Source organism: Melanostigma gelatinosum (genome assembly GCF_949748355.1).
Source record: "Melanostigma gelatinosum genome assembly, chromosome: 17".
Lineage (NCBI taxonomy): Eukaryota > Metazoa > Chordata > Actinopteri > Perciformes > Zoarcidae > Melanostigma > Melanostigma gelatinosum.
The window spans coordinates 23408847-23434167 of NC_136650.1; positions in this window are offsets into that span (position 1 = coordinate 23408847).

Here is a 25321-nt window from a genome sequence, read left to right on the forward strand (position 1 = left end):
GAGGGTGTTCATCAACCAGCGGCTCACCGCGGCTGTCGAGGACATCTTCGGACATTTTGAGAGGACGATCACGGAGTATGAAGAGGAGATGGACCGCCGCCATCGTGAGCTGCTCGACGAGCTTGCAGCAGCTCAAGTGAAGCTGCGCACAGAACCAGGTGTGTTTCTCCTGCGGTTCACTGATCGTGTTTTATGTGTTGCTGCTAAGCTAACGCTAGCTAAACCGGTCCACACAGTTAGCAGCTAGCTCCTGCTAAAGGAGGTAACGGTCCAACATGAACCCAGCTGTGTTTATAAACAGCTAGCAGCTATTCTTTAGAAGCTAGCCGCTAGCAGCTAGCTCCTGCTAAAGGAGGTAACGGTCCAACATGAACCCAGCTGTGTTTATAAACAGCTAGCAGGTCGGTACTGTACTGTTATTACTAATCAATAATTCTATTGATCGTTTCATGGTTATAATCAGTCACTGCTGTCACATCAATGTTGTTACACGAAGCTGGAGAGACTAAACCCTTTATATCTATCTATATAGATATAGAGATCGATATATTAGGGCTGCAACTAACGATTATTTTAATAATCGATTAATCTGGCGATTATTTTGTTCGATTAATCGGTGAATCAATATTAATGGGCCAAAAAAGGCGAGTGAATAAAAACGTGTCTTTAGTCTTGCACACTACACCAGCCCTGCTTTACTGCTGTTAACGAGCTAACGCTAACTTGTCATGATTGTCAAGCTGGATAAGGAGTAAACAGCAGAAGAGCTGGAGGGATTCTGTAGTGACTGACCCTGCTGTTGAACTCCTCATCAAGGACTCCAACATGTTTACGTTTTAGGTGCTGAATCATCACCGTGGTGCTCCCGTGCCATGCCATGTCGCTTTGGCATATCTTGCAATTAACACACTTTTTCGATTTATTGAGTGTGAAATGCTCCCACGCCTTGCATGACTTCGCCCCGGCGCGATAGCCTATCAGCGTTGAGTTGCTCCCCCTGTCATCACTGGCTTTCTGCCGTTGTTGAATCAGGAAATAAATCCTGTAGCCGTCTGTGTTCACCCAGAGCTCTGATACCTCATATCAACAGAGACCGGACCAAACTGTGTGTATACATGTGTGTGTATGTGTGTGTATGTGTGTGTGTGTGTGTGTGTAAACCATACGGTACAAACAATGAATAGACGCCGTATTTACGTCTACGTGACGTTATTGAGTGCTGGTGGAGCTGCTACGATGTTAGCATAGCCTAGCACCGATCCATCAGAGCTCCATTGAGAAGACCAGTAACCTACAAATCGGTATCATTACGTAGTTATTTCGGAGTCCCTTTTTGTCGGTTTATTGCCGTTGAATCACAGCCAAATCAGTTTATTTAGTGTTCATACAGCTGTAGTAAACAGCGACCGGTGGCTTGCTAGACAGTGAATACAGCTCGATACAATCCACGGAGCTCCTCTGAACGATGTTATGAACCAGACATGACGGCGTTTAGTTTCCCGGGATATCTGTGACTTCCACAACACGTACTCAGCAGAAATAGGTTATTGTCTCCATGGTTGATGGCGGACAGTCGAACGGCTTTCAGGGCGATAAGCCCCGCCCCCTCCCCGGCGAGACCGGCGGCGCCAATGGCTCAACTCAACTTCTTTTTTTTATACTCGAACATCTCCGCGACTTATTGAGTGGCGTAATAATCGCGCGACACAACGAATCGAGAATGAAATTCGTTGCCAACTCTTTTAAGAATCGATTTTTATCGATTCGTTGTTGCAGCCCTAATATATATATATATATATATATATATATATATATATATATATATATATACCGTATAGAGAGAGAGACATTTGATCATCATTTCATTCAGTCACGTGAGGCTGTTCATTCCTGATTGTCGGGTTTGATGAGTTTTATCATTTAAGAGAAACTATAATCATATTCTGGGTTATTTAACAATGACGTCACAATTTCAAAACGTACAGATGCAAATAATTCATAAATAAGACGATCACATTCTGCCGGTAGCTGTAATCAGCTGATCATGTGATCATCAGCACTGTCATCAGAAACAGACGTCTCATGTCTCTTAGAACAGGGTTCTTCACCTTTTTGACCTCGGGGCCCATTCAAATATTAACACTGTATTCATTGAACTAATTGATCTCAGTCTTGGTTTGATTTGTATTCAATGACTTACAGTTTAACAAGCACAACCATTGTTAAATAAATGAGATGATAGAATGTGATGATAACAAAACATTTATTCATCATGTGTGTGAACCTGCACACACAACAATTCATGGAACAAATCAAGCGAATGCAAGAACTAATTTAAAGGCTCAAGTCAGCTTATTAACTGAAAAATAATCAATAATTATATTTCACTACAGAAAAAAAGACATTCAGATTTCTGACTGACCATTTTTAAGCCAATCTATCAAACGCCATCCTTGTTTCAACATACTAACAACAGCAGAAACTCTGACAGCCTGCTGGAAATTCCACAAAATCACTCACATCACTTTTGCACCTTCAAATGTGACTCCCATCTGGAACAATCCTGATTTCTAAGTCACAAGACTCCTCTAAATCTCCACACATGGTCCGCTAAAGGCATCACTCATCTGAAACACATCTTCAATAACAACACCATGGTTTCATTCCCTCACTTGGTTCAGAAGTACGGCATCCGGAGCAATCAATGTTTGGAATATCTGCAACTCAAATCATCCGTTCAATCCAAACTTACCATTAAGGCCACTAACCGAGTACTACCCGCTCAACCTCAGAATTAATTAATATCCCCTCCTCAAAAAAGTTCATCTCAAAAATATGTAGAGTAATATCACAGTCTGACAAAACATCATCCATACCATCAAGAAGATGGGAATCAGACCTGTCCATCACTCCTGATGCTGATTTCTGGAACCAAATCTGCAATAACTTCTACTTCATGACTAAAAATGCCAATTTACAACGAATACAGTATAAAATACTTCACAGAATTCATTACACGGGCAAAACATGTTTCAAATGGGATTCACGTCAGATATCTGTCCACATTGCACTCAGAACAGCCGGATAGCTTTGTTCACCTGGCACTGCACACCAGTTCATCACTTTTGGGAAGAAATAAGTGAGTCACTGTCTGTCCTCCTGCTGCCTCGTCCCTTTGTCCCCTTCACTGTGCTGACTAGGAGACATCTCAACAACACATCTGAGGAAAACAAACCGCAAATTACTCCTTGTGGCCCGAACTATCGGCAAGAAAACGATCCTCATGAACTGGAAATCAAGGAACAACACACACATCACACACTGGAGAAACTTAATGATCGAATACATTTCAATGGAAAATCGAACCTCGTCCATCATATACAATACAACAGAACACCATTCCACCTGCTCATCCCTCACTATGTTTCTGCAAACGTGACACCACCCATTCTATTAATGTTGAAATATGTATATTATATATACCGGTGTGTGTATATATATATATATATATATTTTCTTTGTGTATTTTTTTACTATTATTGATTTCTGTTTTGTTTTTCTTACCGGACAACCAATTGAAACCCACGTACATGCACACATGAACATCCATATGCACACATACTTACCTGTTTTTCATTTTTATTTTTTTTGGTTTGGTTTTTTTAATTATTATATATATATATATATATATTTTTTCCTCCATCTCAAAAGGCTCAAGGACATTGTCTCACACACACACGCACACATACACACACACTGACTATATGATATTTGCTGGCTTTTATCCCACTGTTCTTGTCATCCTCTTGTTGTTATGTCTATGTATTGTCTTAATATTGTCTTGTCTTTCAATAAAAAAATGTATAATAAAAAATAAAAAATAAAAAAAAGGATTGTACTTGCGCACACATTTAGACTTTGGGGGGGGGGGGTATGGCACCACTGTCTTCATTTTTTCTTTTTAATAACTTATCCATAACTTTCGCTACAGGCTAGCTGAGTGTCTTCTTCTGCTTATTGCAGCTTGTTAAACAACAGACTGACGCATTACCGCCACCAGGTGGTGGGAAGCGATATTGTAACTGAGCGTCTCATGGATAACAGTGATATCTCTGGTGTCTTCAATTGATAACCTAAGCGGTCCCGCGGCCCACAGGTGCAAAACTGAAAGTTTTTTGCGGCCCTCTAGGTGGCGCTCACGGCCCACTGGTTAAGAATCACTGTCTGAAAACATATTTCCTCATTCCTCTCTCCTCGCATGGTTCCCTCCATGCATCCCTGGTGGGAGGGACTAAGATGCAAGGAAAGGACGCAAGTGAGGGAAACAAGGATGCAGTTAAGAGACTTGGGATGTACCCAGGGACACACGGGACCGTCCAGTAATCTGTAAAGAAAACCATTTCATCTCAAGTCGGAGTGAGACGAGGAGAAAAGATGTCGTGATCTTCGCAATAAAACATCTTTGATGTGACGTGTGGAGTCTTGGCCAATCAGCGTTAAGATGTGGACACCGTCTTCATTTCCCTCCGTTACAGTTTAAGTTCAGTTACCGTTCAGACTTGCTGAGTTAAGTTCCGTCCACTGCATGCGGAACTTTGTCGACTGTTCACGTTCGTCATTATCGCAATTTAGGAGGGAAAAACGTGACGTGATGAAACATGCAGCCCCCCCCCCCCCCTTCAGAGTAAACCAGAATGTTACATTTTAAAGCTCATATTTAAAATAAAATTCTCCTGGGGGAGCATGCCCCCCCGACAGGGTTTCGGTGCTTGTCACCCTTTTCACCTCTTATGAGTTTGCAGGTATGTAAACTATAGATTTTTATTACATATAAAATAACTCGATACCTAAACTGGATCTTTCTTTTCCTCAATGTGTGTTTCCCGTTTCCTGCAGACATCCAGCAGCTGTTGGCAAATAAAGAAGAGGTTTCCTCTGAGCAGCAGGAGTGGAGCTCCAGTCTGGACCAGGAGGACCCAGAGCCCCCACACATTAAAGAGGAACAGGAGGAACTCTGGACCAGTCAGGAGGGAGAGCAGCTTCAGGGTCTGGAGGAGGCTGATGTCAAGTCCTCATTCACTCCTGTGAAGAGTGAAGATGATGAAGAGGAAGCTCAGTCCTCACAGCTTCATCAAAGACAAACTGAACAGATGGAAACTGAAGCTGATGGAGAGGACTGTGGAGGACCAGAACCAGACACTGTAGATAAGACAGGAGACTCTCTTGAACCTCAGACTGATGATGACGACACCAGAGAACCTCAGTCCGGTTTAAACTCTCTGAATAACGACGGCGTTCCTGTAAACAATGTCAAATGTAGTGTTGGCAAAAAATCTTTTATCTGCTGCGAATGTGGTCGCAAATTTGGCCGTAAGGACAGTCTGCGGAGACACATGAGGTTTCACACGGGAGAGAAACCGTACAGTTGCTCAGCGTGCGGTAAAGGATTTTCTCAGAGGCCGAACTTGATTCGTCACATGAGATGTCACTCCGGAGAGAAACCTTTCCGCTGCTCATTCTGCGACACAAGTTTCGCTGTGCGGAGCGCTCTGGTGAATCACATGAGAATCCACACCGGGGAGAAACCGTTCAGCTGCTTGTATTGTGACAAAAGCTTCACTCAAAAGGGAGGCCTGAAGAAGCACATGACCGTCCACACAGGAGAGAAACCATTTAGCTGTCCGGTGTGCGATAAAAGTTTTTCCCAAAAGGCCAATCTGACGTACCACTTCTCGTTGCACACGGGACAGAAACAGTTCAGCTGCAGCGTTTGTGACAAACGGTTCACGTGGCAGTCGCAGGTCCGAAGTCACAAGTGTGTCGGTGAGAGCAGTAAATAGGGAACGATACCCAAACCCCGGTTTTAAACGGGCGCCTGTTCAACATAATTCAAGACCGGAGTGTTGATCAGAGGATCAATGCACCTGTTCAACAAGCGTAAACATAATCTGCTCTGTCCTCCATGTTTACGCCGCTAGCTCGGCTAATTATTACCAACAAGCTGAAACGGAAGCTGTTCATTTCTCCGTCGTCAAAATATTGATTTTTATTTCTATACATTTGCCTTTGATATGTTTTAATAAAAGTGCTTGTGAACGTAACGTTTAGCCCTCTTTGTAAATAAAACACTAGATTTACAGATATTGATGACACATTTTCTTTATTCTTTCTTTAACACTTTCTGTTATTAAGTGTGTTTAATAAATGTAATGTCATTTTCATATAACTTGTAACGCTGATTATATAGAGTAACAAAAAGATGTAATCATTCATGATGTGTACTGTAAGAGGAAGTAGTAAGAAATGATTTCTGAACAGAGTTTTGTGCGTTAATATTAAAACCACTGACGGTACTATAGAGTTTATGTACTGTGTTGCATATACTGACGTTATGACATGAAAGTGCCGATATTTACTGAAAATAAATGTTGAATGAGAAATGAGTTTGGAGTCATTGAGTCTTCTGGTGATTAGTATGTATGTAGCTTGTACATATCCATAACTTCTGCATGCTGCGTTTACTCCACCGTCCACCACCTCAAAGTTCTCAAAGGCAGCAGTGGAGGACTTTATGGAGTGGACCGGTAGAAATCACCTGATTCTGAACGTGGCCAAGACCAGAGAGATGGTGGTCGACTTCAGGAGGAAGACGACGGCTCCACAACCGCTGAGAGTTCTGGGAGAGGATGTGGTTCAAACAAATCCTGTGCAGTTTTCAGATTTGTATTTTTCTTTATTTTTTATAAATTATTTATTGTTCTGACAGCTCAGGTCCCTTTAAACAGTATACATATTTTTGTGCACTTTATTTAAAGCCTATATATTTGGCAGATGTAAAGCATACATGTGTATGCTTCTTGTGTTACGGTTGTCTATTTATTTTTTTATTATTATTTAACAGCTCAGGGATGTTCCTGTTTCTGCACTTTCTGAAGATGTTTTGCACTGTCAGTTCTGTTTTTGAATAAAGAGTTGGAAATTAATGCTTCTTTGTTTTTATCCGATTAATCTAAAAAACAATCGTTAGTTGCAGCGCTCGTTGTAACGCGTGGCTTTAGTCGTCCTCCTTTAACACAACTCGTGTGTTCTGCTGACGGTGCGTCTTGAGGCTCATACGTGACGTCATTCGCTGAGATCCTAAAGCTGCGTTCACACCAAACGAGACGTGAACGCAGCTTGAGAACGTTCCTCAGACCGACATCTTCCACAACACTCACCTGCAGTTTGTCTAAACTTCTCTGTAGCATGTTAGCTTGTGTTGCTTTAGTTTATCTAAACTTCTCTGTAGCATGTTAGCTTGTGTTGCTTTAGTTTATCTAAACTTCTCTGTAGCATCTGTTAGCTTGTGTTGCTTTAGTTTATCTAAACTTCTCTGTAGCATGTTAGCTTGTGTTGCTTTAGTTTATCTAAACTTCTCTGTAGCATGTTAGCTTGTGTTGCTTTAGTTTATCTAAACTTCTCTGTAGCATCTGTTAGCTTGTGTTGCTTTAGTTTATCTAAACTTCTTTGTAGCATCTGTTAGCTTGTGTTGCTTTAGTTTATCTAAACTTCTCTGTAGCGTCTGTTAGCTTGTGTTGCTTTAGTTTATCTAAACTTCTCTGTAGCATCTGTTAGCTTGTGTTGCTTTAGTTTATCTGAACTTCTCTGTAGCATCTGTTAGCTTGTGTTGCTTTAGTTTGTCTAAACTCCTCCCACACGCTGCACCAACGCAGTCTCAAGACTTCCTCCACCGCTGCCAGTGAGCAACGCACTTTACAAATTAAAAAATGTGTTAACGCACGATAAAATAATTGACTCACTAATATATATATATGTCATGAACTCATATTCTGACCTCTTTCATTCTAAATAGAAACTTCATGCAAATCTTTTGTATTGACTTTATTGTCATGTTTTATCTTCTACATTTATATCATATTCTACGTAGAGCGAAGCTCAAGGACTTTAATATGTAAAGCCGAAAAAAGTGGTTCACATTAACTCATCACAGGTAAACAAACTAAATACGTTTACTTCCTCTCTAAAGCAGCACTTCCTGTTTGTCTAAATAACGGAGGTTTCATTGAGTTACTTTATGATGCCTTGAAGCTATATTCACAAAAAAACGAGTATTGGACGAAAGTTCAAATGTCCATCCATCTACTTCTGCTTATGTGGGGCCGGGTCGTGGGGGCAGCAGACTTACAGGGTATTCCAGTTGTCCCTCTAACCAGCAACACTTTCCAGCTCCTTCTGGGGATCCCCGAAACGTTACCAGGCCAGATGAGGACTGTAATCGCTCCAGGGTGTTCTGGGTCCACCCCGGGGCCTTTTAACAGTTGCTCCGTGCCTGGAAAACCTCTAAAGGGAGGCGTCCAGGAGGATCCTGATCAGATGTTGAACCACCTCAGCTGGTACCTTTCGATGTGAAGGAGCAGCAGCTCTACTCTGATCTCCCTACGCAATCCACCGTTTTCCAGCAGTGAACCATGAACTCAGACTTGAAGGTCCTGATTCTCATCCTGACCGCTTCACACTCACACTGCTGCTGAAGATCACCTTCTGAAGGAGTCAATAGAACCACATCATCTGCAAAGAGCAGGGACGCAAATTCTGAGGCCCTCAAACCAGACAGTCTCCTCGCCCCGGCTACACCTTGAAATCCTGTCCATAAAAATCACAAACAGGATGAGTGACAAGGGACAACCCTGGCAGAGGAACGATCTAGTTTATACCGCTCCACCTCTGGTTCCTCCTCCACCAGAGAGGAGGAACCAGAGCTCCATGTCCCGAGAGCTAATCTGAGATGCCGGAGGTCAGCACGTCTAGGGCCCCGCCAGTCTCAATCAAACTCATCAGATGAGACGAACATTCATTCGAATTAAGCTGAACTTTTATTACCTGCAATGATCCCAACAGGCAGAAAACTCCAGGAACTGGAGAACAGTGGAGACAAAAGCAGTGACAGCGGCTTCAGCTTAAGTTTCTGTCGTGAAAAAAGACCGACTGGTAATATTTCCATTACACCTTCTAAACAACATGTCATGACATTAAGGAAAAAGCCACAACAGCACACGATTAAATACAAGGAGAGACGTTTCTTTCTACTTTCTATGAAGACGACGAAACATCAATCGGTGGAGTTGGGTCAATTTCAGGCTGAGCCGGTCCAGAGCGCAGCAATCAGCAAGCTGTGCCGATGTGCATTATTTATAATCAACATGACGTTGATTTACAAACCACAGACTACACACAGAATTGGATGTAGTCTTCGTGTCCTCACCCATTTGTCGGTGGACTGACGTTTTGAAGCCTCGAGTTTGGCCTTTTGGTCGTCACCATGTTGTTTTTTTGCAACCAGAAGGGACACTAGAGGGCGGAGCTAAGTTAAGCTAACTAAATGGTTTCTCTCCTGTATGAATTCTATCTCTTCAGATATGTCTTGCAGCCAAACATTTTTACCACAAACTGAGCAACAATTGTTTCTCAGTTTGTGGTAAAAAAGTATTTACAGAGTTTAAACCTGGCTGGAGGTTCTGCCTCTCTGTTCTCCTCAGTCTGAGTCTGATGAAGCTGTGAGGACTGATGACCGACACATTCATGGTTTCTGAGCTGATAAAGCCAAGTGAATCTTTGGTCACAAACACTGCAGCGGAACCTTTTCTCTCCTGTGTGGGTTTTTGTGTGTTTATTCAGATGTGACTTAAAGCCAAATCTTTTCCCACACTCGGAGCAGCCGAACGGTTTCTCTCCTGTGTGGATTCTCATGTGTCTCTGTAAATCTCCACTCTGTGTATAAGATTTCTCGCAAAGTGAGCAGCTGAATGGTTTCTCTCCTGTATGAGATCTCATGTGTACTTTCAGATTTCCACTATCACTGAAACTTTTTCCACACACTGAGCAGCTGAATGGTTTCTCTCCTGTGTGAGTTCTAATGTGTTTATTCAGATGTGACTTGAAGCCAAATATTTTCCCACACAGTGAGCAGCTGAAAGGTTTCTCTCCTGAATGAGATCTTACATGAACCTTCAGATTACCACCATCACTGAAGGCTTTTCCGCACACTGAGCAGTTGTATGGTTTTTCTCCTGTGTGGATTCTCATGTGTTTCTGTAAATTCCCACTCTGTGTAAAAGATTTCTGACAAACGGAGCAGGTGGATGGTTTCTCTCCTGTATGAGTTACCATATGTCTCCTTAAATTTCTCTCGAAGACAAATCTTTTCCAACACTGAGAGCAGCTAAATGGTTTCTCGCCAGCACTACATCTTGAACCACTGACAGAAACCTTTTTAAAGTTTAAACCTGACTGAGGTTCTCTAGTCTCCGTCCAGTCTTCACTGTTATCAGTCTCAGGTTCAGAATAGTCTCCAGTCTTGTTATCAGGATCTGGTTCTAGATCTGAGTTCCAGTCTGGTTCTGGTCCTCCACAGTCCTCTCCATCAGCTTCTGTTTCCATCTGTTCAGTTTGTCTTTGATGAAGCTGTGAGGACTGAGCTTCCTCTTCATCATCTTCACTCTTCACAGGAGTGAATGAGAACTTGATATCAGCCTCCTCCAGACCTTGAAGCTGCTCTCCCTCCTGACTGGTCCAGAGTTCCTCTTTAATGTGTGGGGGCTCTGGGTCCTCCTGGTCCTCTTTAATGTGTGGGGGCTCTGGGTCCTCCTGGTCCTCTTTAATGTGTGGGGGCTCTGGGTCCTCCTGGTCCTCTTTAATGTGTGGGGGCTCTGGGTCCTCCTGGTCCTCTTTAATATGTGGGGGCTCTGGGTCCTTCTGGTCCTCTTTAATGTGTGGGGGCTCTGGGTCCCCCTGGTCTAGATTGGAGCTCCACTCCTGCTGCTCAGGGGGAACCTCTTCTTTAACCACCAGCAGCTGCTGGACGTCTGCAGGAAACACACATTGAGGAAAAACCAGGAGTTCATGTTAAAGTCAAGCTTGAAATGGTGAAATTATATTTTTATGATGTTTTGTATCAAAGTCAGGAAGTAACAATGTATCATGTAGTGGAAGTAGTAGTATCAGCAGTAGTCGTATCAGCAGCAGTAGTAGTATCAGCAGTAGTAGTAGTAGTATCAGTAGTAGTAGTAGTAGTATCAGCAGCAGTAGTAGTAGTGGTATCATCAGCAGTAGTGGTAGTAGTATCAGCAGCAGTAGTGGTAGTAGTATCAGCAGCAGTAGTAGTGGTATCAGCAGCAGTAGTAGTAGTGGTATCATCAGCAGTAGTGGTAGTAGTATCAGCAGCAGTAGTAGTGGTATCAGCAGCAGTAGTAGTAGTGGTATCATCAGCAGTAGTGGTAGTAGTATCAGCAGCAGTAGTAGTAGTATCAGCAGCAGTAGTAGTAGTAGTAGTATCAGCAGCAGCAGTAGTAGTATCAGCAGTAGTAGTAGTAGTATCAGCAGCAGTAGCAGTAGTATAAGCAGCAGTAGTATCAGTAGTAGTAGTAGTAGTATCAGCAGCAGTAGTAGTATCAGCAGCAGTAGTAGTGGTAGTATCAGTAGTAGTAGTAGTATCAGCGGACACTCGCCGATCAGATACGGTGCATGGAGCGGACCTACCCGGACTCTCTAGTTATTGTCCTCTGCGACTTTAACAAAGGAAACCTCAGCCATGAACTCTCTAAATACAGACAGTAAAATGCCCGACCAGAGAGGAGAACATTCTAGATCACTGTTACACATCAATCAGCGGGGCCATCACGCCGTCCCTCGTGCTGCACTGGGACACTCGGACCACGTCATGGTCCATCTGATTCCTGCTTACAGGCAGAAACTAAAGCTCTGCAAACCTGTGGTGAGGACATTCAAGAAGTGGACCAGTGAGGCTCTAGAGCAGGGATTCCCAAAGGGTGGTGCGCGAGCTTCCTCTAGGGGAAAAAAATGTAATTTTAATTTAAAAAGTGGGATTTTTCACAAAATACAAACATGAATTATAAAAATTCCCTTTGGAAGATTTAAAATTAAAAACGTACAATTTAATAAATGCACTTGAGCTCCTTCCGGCAGTCTTGCCACCTGCCGCACACACTAGCCAGCCTAGCTTGTGCAGCTAACCTCAGCTAACAGCGAACTTCATTCATTCAGCAACATTCATGCAAATATGCTAAACTGGCTGAAATCGGGGAAACTGTCAGGTGGGACATCTGAAGCTATCAGTCGTAAAAGAGGAGAGAGAGAGAGAGAGAGAGAGAGAGAGAGAGAGAGAGAGAGAGAGAGAGAGAGAGAGAGAGAGGAATCAGAGGCGAGAGGAACGGAGAGGTGCGTTGGGGAGAGACCGGGAGAAGAAATCGAGTCAGAGGAAGATGAGACGGAGGAGACCGAAAAGGAGGAAGGGATAGCACAGACAAATCGGGAGCACATCGGCCCATCGCGGAGTCAAGGTGAAAGAAGAGGAAACGAGAGAGCATCAGACTGGGAAAAAAAGATTGAATATGATGAAAAGTATTGTTAGATCCTGGGGTACTTCAGGCCCGATACGGGGCTACTTACTGACTCAGCTCTCTATTAAAAGATTGTCGAGCTGGTGTTCTTGCGAGGGAACTCGCCTGGCTCTTCTAACTGCCGTTACTCCCGACGTCTACCCTGCTTCCTCCGGTCTGAGTGCACTCGGTCGAGGGGCCACCCTGACCCCGGGCGCTCCTACCGGTCGCGTCGGTTATGGCAGCTTCCCTCTTCTGGATCCGTGCTCTTGGTAAATGCCAGGTTAGGTTTTAACGGCTAGGATTACTTCTAAAACCGTAAGGGATTGTTAAGTGGATTCGGTCTCTAGGATAACTTTACAGAACTCAGTTGTTAGACATACAATGGATTTAACTTTTTACTGCCACGAGGAACTTTTACTACTTGAGCAAATAAATGCACTTGAGAAATTTACTTTAAATGCAGATTAGATATTTATTGCAGGTTATATTTAGTTAGTTTGCAAGGGTTAAGCTACAGCTCACTTAAAACGTCACTACACTTGATTCGTTACTTTAATTTTCTTCTTAGGTTATACTCATTAGTTTTAGATGCAGAGACGGCTTGGTTGGAGCTGGATGTCCAATGGTGCGATGAAAAGGTTCTTTTGGAGTTTTTAGGCGCGAAGGTCTGGCCGGACCCTCGGTCCTCCTGCTCTGCAGCGGAGTCCGTTCAACAGTCCTCAAAACTCAGTACAGTCTTTCTCGGGCTGCTGCGTCTTCTCCGTTGTCCAGTTGGTAAAGTCAAGCAGTGGGGAGAGGTGATTCTCCGTCTTTCAATTTTTGTCCACGAACGGCGGTCTTCTTTCCGTGAACAGAGACGAAGTCCTCCGACGCGGCTGTCGAACGAGGTCCAGTGTTTCTCCATGGATGGCTCGGTCGGCGTCCCATCGTGAATTCCCGTCTTGCTGTTTGCAAGTTACTTCTTTTATCAGACTTTTGGGCTGGTGTTCTGCCCCCTCCTGTCCAACACATGATCTCATCTCCCCACCCACTTGAGTGGGCGTTTGGTCCTGGACATGTCCAGACAAGTCCAGGCTTATCCTATATTATATATATTATGCCTCTATGACTCATCTCTTGCAACAGTCTTTTCCTAACCACACCCATTAACATCTGTTCCTAACTTCACTCTTTTTGCTAACTCATCCTGACAAAACACTTTTCCTACATCTCGGCTCCGGTCACAGAACATTTGTTAATCAGTTTTTACATTTGTTAAATCAGTTTACTTAGTACACATTTGCTTATAAAATGATTATTGATCTCATCCTTCATCATTATTGTGCTTCGTGTCTTTTCTTCTCAACCATCATTATTTCCCCATCCCTTGAAGCAAACACCCTGCTTACTTCCTCTTTCTCCGTACTTTCTACACTCAGACTGCACTATACTCAGATACACTTATTATTATTATCAGGTTTACATTTGTTAAATCACTCTATGTATTAAACATTTGTTATGTAACGATCATACACTTTATCTTTCGATTATACTTTAACTATTGATTTCTGAGTATATGCTTTATATATCCTGACCTTCCCCTGATCGTGTATGCATGTTTTTCGAGGCAGCTCTGTGGGCTCAACTCTTCTTGACAGTATGTGTCTCTGGGCTTCACTTGGATTGGCAACGCAGATTCCCCAAAGCCACAGTGCGTGGTGTGCAGTGAGGTTCTGGCTAACAGTCTGAAGCTCTTATTTACGTCGCCACCTGAACACCAAGCATGCCAGTGCAAGTCAAAAGCCCCTTACATTGTTTATATCGAATCATTGGAGGAGTTACAAAACAGCCAAAAACAACTGGAGTCTCATTCATGTGTTGGTCTATAAATGACGCACTACGGGCTTCATATCTGGTTACAGAATAGCGAGAAAGGGGCTACCGCACACAATCGCTGAAGACGTGAGCTCGCCAGCTGCCAGAGAGATGGTGGAATGTATGATTGGAGAGAAAGAAGCAAAAAAGTTGGACATGATCCCGGTGTCCAACAACACTGTGTCTCCGCATCGATGCTTTGTCCGAAGACATCCTGGCTGCATTAGTCGCTCATTAATTGTAAATTAAATGTGATAATCTGCCTCTGAGCCTGTGCGTGTGTGCTCGCATCCGTATTGCTCTTTAAAAGTGACGCCTTGTGTCACTGAAAGTTATTGAAACTTTGTTGCAGTGTTTCAGGGCGTTTTCACACCTTCAGTTCGTTTGCTTTGTTGCAGTTGCTCCTTTGTTCGGTTCGTGTTCACACTGCAACATTTAACAGCGGACTAAATCTTGTAAACAAATGCCACGCGCGAGCAAACTGTTCTCTCATTGGTCAGATTATTATGCGGCTATAAAGGCTTAAAAGGCTCTGTTGCTTCTTTTTTTTTTTTTTATTAGGGGGGGGGGGGGGGTGCGCGGGATGTAGAAGGGGGTGCGCGGCCTAAAAAGTTTGGGAACCGCTGCTCTAGAGGATCTCCGGCGTGTTTGGACTGTACAGACTGGGATGTCTTCAGGGCTGCTACCAACAGTCTGGATGAGTTTACAGAGGCTGTGACTTCATATATCAGCTTCTGTGAGGACAGCTGTATTCCAAGATCAGGCTTTCAAGAGTGGGGACAAGGACTTGTATAAAGTGTCGAAATACAGGTTTAGCAAAGCGGTGAGAGATGCTAAACGTCTGTACTCTGAGAAACTGCAACATCAGCTCTCAGCCAATGACTCTGCTTCTGTCTGGAGAGGTCTCAGACAGATCACCAACTAGGAGGCTGCGGTCCATCAGAACCAAGACCTCACGCCACACAAACAGTTTCTTCCCGTCGGCAGTCGGGCTCATTAACAGAGCCCGGGTCCCCCACTGACCCTGTCATCCCCAGGACATTTCCTTCTGGTCTCTCCCCCGCAGATCCCTGTCTCTCTACTTAAACACACTCGTCACTTTTAACATTCATACACTTCACTTGGTTTACAGTCCTGTTATCTGTTTTTGTGTGCACTTTATTCCATTTCCTATATTACATATCTTATTGTACATTTCAAATATGTTTCTATTTCCTGCACTGTGCTGACTGTTTTTGATAGTTAAATGTTATTTGATAGTTAAATGTTATTTGATAGTTAAATGTTATTTGATAGTTAAATGTTATTTGATAGTTCATGTTGTTGTTGATTGTTGAATGTTATGCACCTTCCGCCACGACAAATTCCTTGCAGGTGAAAACTTGCTTGGCAATAAACGGTTCCGATTCTGATTCTGAGTAGTAGTATCAGCAGTAGTATCAGCAGCAGTAGTAGTATCAGCAGTAGTATCAGCAGTAGTAGTAGTAGTATCAGCAGCAGTAGTAGTATCAGCAGTAGTAGTAGTATCAGCAGCAGTAGTAGTATCAGCAGTAGTAGTAGTATTCCAGACGTCCCTCTCCCCAGCAAATATTTCCAGTTCTTCCTGATAAACCCAGAGGGGTTCTCAGGTCAGGAAAGATATATAACCTCTCTCACTAGTTGGACGAGCCTGGGGAACCTCTAAAGGAGGGCGTCCAGGAGGATCCTGGTCAGATGCCCGAACCACCTCAGGTTGACCCTTTCAAAGTACTGAAGCAGTGACTCTACTCTGAGCTCCTCTCAGACTTCCTGCAAAGTAAGTTCATTTCAGCCGCTTGTGTCCTCGATATCCTCGATTCTGTTGGTCACTACATAAAGGGCATGACCACAGGTGAGGGTCTGAACATAGATGGACTGAGAAATCGAGAGCTTTGCCCTCCGGTTAAGCTCCGTCTTCACCACAACGGTCCGGAACGTCTTCACCACTGCTGCTGACGCTCTACCGAACCGCTGCTCCATTTTACCATCACTGGGGAACAAGACCCAGAGATACTTGAACTCCCTTTCTTGGGGCAGTGACTCACTACCAACCCAGAGGGTACAATCCACCGTTTTCCAGCAGAGAACCATGAACTCAGACTTGAAGGTTCTGACTCTCATCCCGACCGCTTTACACTCGGCTGCAAACCACCCCAGTACTGCTGAAGGTCACGTTCTGAGGGAGCAAACAGAACCACATCATCTGCAAAGAGACGAGACTCAATTCTGAGGTCCGCAAACCGTAAACTCTATCTCCCCCTGGTCTGCCACTCCACAGAAGATGCATCAGCCAAGACAGTCCTAACAAAGTCCAGAGCCTTCAGCATCTCAGGGCCAATGTCATCCATCTCTGCCTCGTCCACGGAGGACGTGTCTGTCGGGTTCAGGAGTTTTCAAAGTTTTCTTTCCACCCTCGAAAACATGCCCATTTCTTTTCCCCTGCTGAAAACAGACCGAGTCAAACCGTACTTTCACTTCCTGAGTGGTCTTACGGTTTGCCAGAACGTCCTTGAGGCGAACTTCAAGTCTTCTCCATAGTCTCCCCGAACTCCTTCCACATCAGGGGTTGGTCCACCAGCAAGTAGCGTCAGTACTTGTATATTAAGAGTGCTGATATTGCCTTTTAAATTTAGATTAAACATGAAGCAAGCATGAAAATCTGAATGTTTCCATATCCATTTACTCTGGAAGGGAATATAAATATGACTCCCCCTATCTCCCTCTACCTCCCTCCGGGTCTTCTGGGTTAACTGTGTTCAGAACGGTTTCCTCCTTAAAGCTGTGGGTGAAGCTCCTTCAGTTCCAGACACTTTGAACATGTTTGACCTCACCCATCGGACCGGATGATGAAGAGGAGCCGTGTCCTAATCGACATCATTGATTCACTGTAATGTGTTGATTTGCACAACGTGACATCATAGATATGAAGAACAAGCTGCAGCTATGAAACCTCCACAACCTTCTGAAGCGTGGGTAAGACGTCATCTAGCGGTTTGATACGGACGTTTCACATGGTCTGTTCACTTTAACAGCCGTTACAATGTTACGGATTCTTGGTACAATCTGTGAATCGTTCCACATATTTCATTTTGCCCCAAAACTGAATCATAATCTGTTTTCAGTGATTATCTGCATATTACTCCAGTTCAGGGAAAGCGTTGCTTTGTGTTGAGTTCTTGAAATTCATTTTGGGTAAATTCATTGTCATGATAATCGGGTAATAAAAAAAAAAATCTTTAGAATAACCAACAAATTTAAAGACTAAAAATAATTGTTTGATATAAAAAACATGGTTGAGTCCTGCAGCAGTAGACCTGAAGAGGTTCTGAAGATGTGTGAGGACTCACCTGGTTGTGTTTCTGGTGACTGGACCTCTGGGAGGAAGTCCACAGCATCATCAGACAGGTGTGGTGGAGGTCTCGTCTCCCTGGGGGGTCTCTGGTGGACCACCGGTGGCTCGGCTCTGACGTGGGTCTCCTCAGACTCCATCATCTTCAGTGATTACTGGATCGGGCTGGAAGGACCACCTGTAACAGAGGGACGGTTACCTGGATGAGTAGCTTAACACATCACTCCGGCTAGACACGCAGGAGGTCTACAGAGTGAACATCTTCTCCTGATGGAGGAGTGAGTGATGCTGGAGGTCTACAGCGTGAACATCTTCTCCTGATGGAGGAGCGAGTGATGCTGGAGGTCTACAGAGTGAACATCTTCTCCTGATGGAGGAGTGAGTGATGCTGGAGGTCTACAGCGTGAACATCTTCTCCTGATGGAGGAGCGAGTGATGCTGGAGGTCTACAGAGTGAACATCTTCTCCTGATGGAGGAGTGAGTGATGCTGGAGGTCTACAGCGTGAACATCTTCTCCTGATGGAGGAGTGAGTGATGCTGGAGGTCTACAGCGTGAACATCTTCTCCTGATGGAGAGCGAGTGATGCTGGAGGTCTACAGAGTTAAAGCTCTATGAACACAAACCTACGTCCAGCTCTCTCATGTTCTTTATGAATAGAGTGGAAGCACCACAGCCCGGAACATCTGCAATAAACAGAAATAACAAACCAACAGAGGGAACGATTTGATCAAATATCATCCTCTACATGATCACATGAAATATCCTCAAACGGTTTAAACGTTCTCAATGACAGAATCACACAGCGAGCTGCATTTCATTGGTCCGGTGACCTGGTGAGCTTTTTGGAGAAATGTCATTTGTTCTGTTATTTAATAGAAAACAGCCTAAAAGATATCCATGGTGCCACCACAGGCCAAGGCGTCACAGACTGGAGGTGGAGCGGAACCAACTAGATGTAGTTGAGCTCACCTCCACGCACAGCACTGGTTCTGGAACCAAACTGCTGGAGAGGAGCTGGACTCTATCCTCTCCCCGGGGAACCAGAGGGTGGAGAGCGAGTCGCTGAGGGGAAGTCTGACTGTTGGTTGTGGCTACGCACGGCCTTACCGGAGTCTCTGGGTGGAGCTCTAGAAAGGTCTCCGACTGGGGGACTCCAGAGGTTCATGATCTGGACCCAAGTGGAGCTTTGTTGTTGGACTTCTGTGCCGGTCATTGATCGTTCATGTTGGAGCGTAGAGGATTCAGAAGCCTTCTTGGTACCAGAACACTCTCGTATCTTCAGGTCTGCCCACGTACATTTTGGACGTTGTTCTGCGTCTCCATTACCGTGTCGGGGGACAAATGTGTTTTCAGTCGTTATAGGCCGATAATAACACGAGTAGAAAGCAATAACCTACCTGGGGTCAGGAGCAGAGGCCACAGCCCTTCAGTGCTGCGATGACGTCTGAAGATGAAGCGGTTCCTCAAAGCATCGGATTCGTTCCATCGATGATTCATCTCTGAAAGAAACATCTCACAACTGTTTGTGTCTCAGTCATTTATAATCATCATCTGTATATTGTACCAACAACGTGATCATATCACGATTATTACATTATAGCATCCAGCAGTCGGTGTAGAAGTGTGTCAATCAGAGACAAGTCATGTTATTTTACAAGAAATATTTACATTTAAGAAGCTTTTTACTTCAAAGTGCTGAAACAATCGTAACAATATTAATATTCTGTATTCTCACTTTAACATCTCTGACTGGAGAGAAACAACGAAGCTGTTTGCAGGAGCTAGCTGCTAACGTTAGCCTGTAAAGCATATTGATATTGTCTCCAAATGTCCATCAGAGGACCGCGAGCCGCCGTTTGAATTCACCTTGAACATCCTGAAATGTGGACATTTTCCACAGATCGAGTGAAAGAAGACCAAAGAAAACTACACTGTGTTTGTGTCCTTATTGACACTCAGCTGACATGCTAACACAGCCGCATGCTAACTGTGTTCCGATAGAGAACAGAGACCCGGAAGCACTAGCAACACTTCCGGCACGCTCCTCTGGCCTTCACAATAAAAGAGCGTTTTAAAAGTCCATTTGATCTGCAGTCCTTTGATACAATGGGTGGCGGTAGTATCAGTAGTAGTATCAGCAGTAGTAGTAGAATGAAAGTACATTAGACACGGAAACACTAACACTACTTCCGCTCATCTGGCCTTCACAATAAAAGAAGCTCAGCTCAGTGTAACTACGTACATTTACTCAACTGCTGTAGTTTGGTAAAATGTCGAGGTACTTTACTTGAATGTTTCTATATGACGACGCTTCATTCTACCAAACTACATCTCAGAGGTAAATATCCGAACAGATATCTTAATCGTTCCTCATTCGACATCGCTGATGGGACGTCGGATCGCCAGGAGATGTCGGCGTGATGTGGAAACACATTTATAGAAGAGTGAGAACATTTTACTGTAAAATGTGTAAACACAAAAAAGTGTGAAAAAAGTTTAAATATCACAGCATCAAGTTGAACATTATCTCGTACATCTTAATCCAGATCAGAGGCTGTACCCAACAGTGTGAAGCTTCACTCACGCTTACATTCAAATTATTAATATCAATAAACCTCTCGTTTCAACAAAACACACACGGAGAGCAACACTTAGCGTCTCTAGTTATCTCAGGCCAAGAGTCTAAATGTATTGAAAGATAGATTTAATAATTTCTAAAATTCACAACATGATTTTATCACGAAATATTCTGCTTCAATCCAGATCTGTTGTGTTGAGCATTTCAAAAACGGTCAACAAACACAAGGAGGCAGCACCTTTATTAATGCAGCAATCTAACGGCACCATTAGAGAATTCAACCGCCAACCTGCAGCTAAAGGACCACGCGCTGAGCTTTTATACAACAACGTTTTTTAGGGTGATAACATCGTAAAACATGACGACAGACATTCAAAGCCTCGTCAACTTCAATCAAAGCATCAAATATTTAAAACATAACACGTTTGATTCAATGTTAACTGGTGAGCACGGAGATGGAGAACAGAGAATTATTTCACATGCTAAGAATCACCCAGAATCTTCTTCAAAAGTCACGTTTGTCACGATTACATTAAATGACTTATGTAATCTAATGATTTGGAAATTATTGATGAAAATGTCTCTCGACCAAACAGACAAAGTCCTGATGCTTAAAATGAACGACTCCACTTGTGTCATGTAAAACCGGGAGGTCACTTTAACTCTTATATTGTTATTACACAATGCGCTGAATTTCATACATTATTCTACTATTTGTTTGTATACAATGCAATCGTTTTTGTGACATAAAAACGTATTACATCATGCTAAAAACTGTTATTAGCACTCCTGGTTTTCTTACATTTTGTGCCGATTACTACATTGACAGCTGCAACAGTTGGCACACCATCAATATGTACCTTATCTCTATACTCGTTCGTATTTTTAGCCACAACTCATTTTTAAAATGAGTGTTCTGGATATTAAAAGAGAGCTTATTCACCTTAAGCCATTTTGCATCCCTGCACATCTCTGTGTTAATTACATTCATCGGAATTTAAAGTTTTTGAGTTATATAGGAACAGACTGGTATCATCAGCAAATAAAATAGCAAATACAGTTTGGGAGACAGAAACTAGGTAATTTATATTAATAAGAAAAAGAAGAGGAGCCAGGATTGATCCATGTGCGACCCCACACCAGATGTTTACTTTAACTCTTGATTAGATCTGCTTCCAGTCATCACTGTCATCAGTCTCAGGTTCAGAAGAGTCTCCAGTCTTGTCAACAGGATCTGGTTGTGGATGTCTATCTGGATCCAAGTCCCTGTCTGGTTCTGGTACTCCACAGTCCTCTCCATCAGCTTCTGTTTCCATCTGTTCAGATGAGCTGCTGGCTGGAGGTTCTGCCTCTCTGTTCTCAGTTTGATGAAGCTTTGAGGAACGACGACCAACACATTTATGGTATTTCAGCTGACAAAGCCAAATGAACCTTTGGTCACAAACACTGCATCTGTAGATTTTGTGGACTTCCAGATGTTTTGTCAGATATCTCCTCCATGAAAACTCTTCACCACAAGTTTGGCATCTGAACCGCGTTCGTCTCGTGTGGATCCTCATGTGTTGAACTAAAGACTTACTGTCACTGCAGTCTGTGTTACACACTGAGCAGCCGAATGGTTTCTCTCCCGTGGGGGGGTTCTTGTGTGTCAGCAGAGTGAGACTGTCTTCAGATCTTTCGTGACATTCAGAGGAGCTGAAAGGTTTCATGTCAGTGTTACATCCTGGATCTCTGACAGAGACCTCCTCACTGTTCAGATGCTTCGGACCCGATTGAGGTCGATCACCTTCAACTCCGTCATCAGTCTTGGGTTCAGTTTTAGCCTCGTCATCAGAGCAGCTGAATGGTTTCTTCCTGCTATTAAATCCATCATTTACAGAGACATTTTTATTTCTCTGGTACGTGAACCCTGACTGATGTTTCCTGGTCTCTTTCCAAAACTCAACGTCAACACTGTCATCAGGTTCAGAGGACGGTTCAGTCTCCTCATCAGTATCTGGTTCTGGATGTCTATCTGGATCTGAGATCCTGTCTGGTTCTGGTCCTCCACAGTCCTCTCCATCAGCTTCTGTTTCCATCTGTTCAGTTTGTCTTTGATGAAGCTGTGAGGACTGAGCTTCCTCTTCATCATCTTCACTCTTCACAGGAGTGAATGAGAACTTGATGATATCAGCCTCCTCCAGACCTTGAAGCTGCTCTCCCTCCTGACTGGTCCAGAGTTCCTCCTCTTCCTCTTTAATGTGTGGGGGCTCTGGGTCCTCCTGTTCCTCTTTAATGTGTGGGGGCTCTGGGTCCTCCTGTTCCTCTTTAATGTGTGGGGGCTCTGGGTCCTCCTGGTCCAGACTGGAGCGCCACTCCTGCTGCTCAGGGGGAACCTCTTCTTTAAACACCAACAGCTGCTGGATGTCTGCAGGAAACAGGATGAAGTACAGACACATTACTGACCACCTCTCAAATCTCAAATCTAACTTAAACCAATTTGTGCAACCTTCATTGTATGTATGAAAATGTTAAAGAAAAACATCAGTTCTCATATGTTGTTCTATTTTTAGCTTTGTTGTCTAGTCAGTGACCACCAGTCAGTGTACACCAACTAACCACTCAATACTCGAACATGTTTGTTATGGCCAATCCGTGACTAGCACCGAAGTCCAACATCAAAGCACCTTCATGTTTCTCCAACTCTACACATGAGCGTTGAACCCAGCAGAACTATAGAGTCCCCAGTTGACGCCTTTTCCAGAGTGCCACCCAGAGACTCTAAGAAGGCCGGGTACCCCGAACTGCTGTTCAGTGCATAGCACAAACAGTCAGTCAGAGACTTTCTCTCAGGGACTCGCAGTCGCACAGAGGCGACCCTCTCGTTCCCCTGGTTAAAACTCAAACACAACGGCACCCAGCTGTGAGTATCCCAAGGCACCTCTGGAAAAGCATAGTCCAGCCCGTCTTCAGGAGTTTTGTTCCAGAACCAGTTCAATGAATCATTCCTTCCCCGCCAGAGTAGTGACATTCCACGTCTCTAGAACTAGTCTGCTATACCAGGGTTCGGCATACCTAGGTCCACCTTCCCTTGCCTGCAGCACGGCTCACATTGCACCTGACCCCGATATCTAGCCCTGGCCACCAGACGCTCACCGGCAACCTTCTAGGTCTGGCTCTAGAAAGGGACCCAATTTCCCTTTTCTGGTCGATTCATAAAGGGATGGATGGAAGAAAACCCATCATAACCATGCAAAGCTTCAGATCTGCATCACATAACCAAAGATAAAATGTAGGTAAAAGGTGAAAGTATTCTGAACATGGCGTACACTTAAACTGCACTTTTTTTTGGTGGCTCTTTCTTTTAGGTGTTAAACTATGTTTTACTCTGATGTGGTCTGTGTGCGGAAAAAGTTGAATCAAGGTTTTGAATGTGAAAACAAAGATAAACATATCAAAACATTAACTTGGATCAGTCAATAAATACTATATTAATAATACATTATTATAATTCCCTTTACCTGAAAGCCAATTAAGTCTTTGTTCACAAACGCTGCAGCTTTTCTCTCTTAAATGAGTTTTAACATGTCCATTCATATTTCCACTTTCACTGAAAGCGTTACCACAAAGCGAGCAGCTCACTGGTTTTTCTTCTGCATGGATTCTCGTGTGTTTCAGTAAATCGCTACTGTGTGTAAAAGACTTTCTACAGACTGAGCACCTAAAAGGTTTCTCTCCCGTATGAGATCTCATGTGTACCTTCAAATTCCCACTTTCACTGAAAGATTTACCACAAGTGGAGCAGCTGAATGGTTTCTCTCCAGTGTGGATTCTCACATGTTTCTGTAAATGTCCCCTCTGGGTAAAAGACTTCTTACAAACTAAGCAGCTGAAAAGTTTTTCTCCAGTATGAGATCTCATGTGTTTCTTCAAATTCCCACTTTCACTGAAAGTTTTTCCACAAGCGGAGCAGCTGAATGGTTTCTCTCCAGTGTGGATTCTCACATGTTTCTGTAAATGTCCCCTCTGGGTAAAATACTTCTGACAAACGGAGCAGCTGAATGGTTTCTCTCCTGTGTGAGATCTGAAATCACTGACGGGGCCTTTATCTGGTTCTGGATGTCTATCTGGATCTGAGTTCCTGTCTGGTTCTACTCCTCCACAGTCCTCTCCATCAGCTTCTGTTTCCATCTGTTCAATTTGTCTTTGATGAAGTTGTGAGGACTGAGCTTCCTCTTCATCATCTTCACTCTTCACAGGAGTGAATGAGAACTTGATATCAGCCTCCTCCAGACCTTGAAGCTGCTCTCCCTCCTGACTGGTCCGGAGTTCCTCCTGTTCCTCTTTAATGTGTGGGGGCTCTGGGTCCTCCTGGTCCTCTTTAATGTGTGGGGGCTCTGGGTCCTCCTGGTCCTCTTTAATGTGTGGGGGCTCTGGGTCCTCCTGTTCCTCTTTAATGTGTGGGGGCTCTGGGTCCTCCTGTTCCTCTTTAATGTGTGGGGGCTCTGGGTCCTCCTGGTCCTCTTTAATGTGTGGGGGCTCTGGGTCCTCCTGTTCCTCTTTAATGTGTGGGGGCTCTGGGTCCTTCTGGTCCTCTTTAATGTGTGGGGGCTCTGGGTCCTTCTGGTCCTCTTTAATGTCTGGGGGCTCTGGGTCCTCCTGGTCCTCTTTAATGTGTGGGGGCTCTGGGTCCTCCTGGTCCTCTTTAATGTGTGGGGGCTCTGGGTCCTTCTGTTCCTCTTTAATGTGTGGGGGCTCTGGGTCCTTCTGGTCCTCTTTAATGTCTGGGGGCTCTGGGTCCTCCTGGTCCTCTTTAATGTGTGGGGGCTCTGGGTCCTTCTGTTCCTCTTTAATGTGTGGGGGCTCTGGGTCCTCCTGGTCCTCTTTAATGTGTGGGGGCTCTGGGTCCTTCTGTTCCTCTTTAATGTGTGGGGGCTCTGGGTCCTCCTGGTCCAGACTGGAGCTCCACTCATGCTGCTCAGGGGGAACCTCTTCTTTAACCACCAACAGCTGCTGGATGTCTGCAGGAAACAGGAAACACACATTGAGGGAAAACCAGAGTTTATGTTAACTGTATGTTGAAATGGTGGAATTTCACTAGTAGTAGTATCAGTATTAATTGTGGTAATCGTGTCAGTTGTAG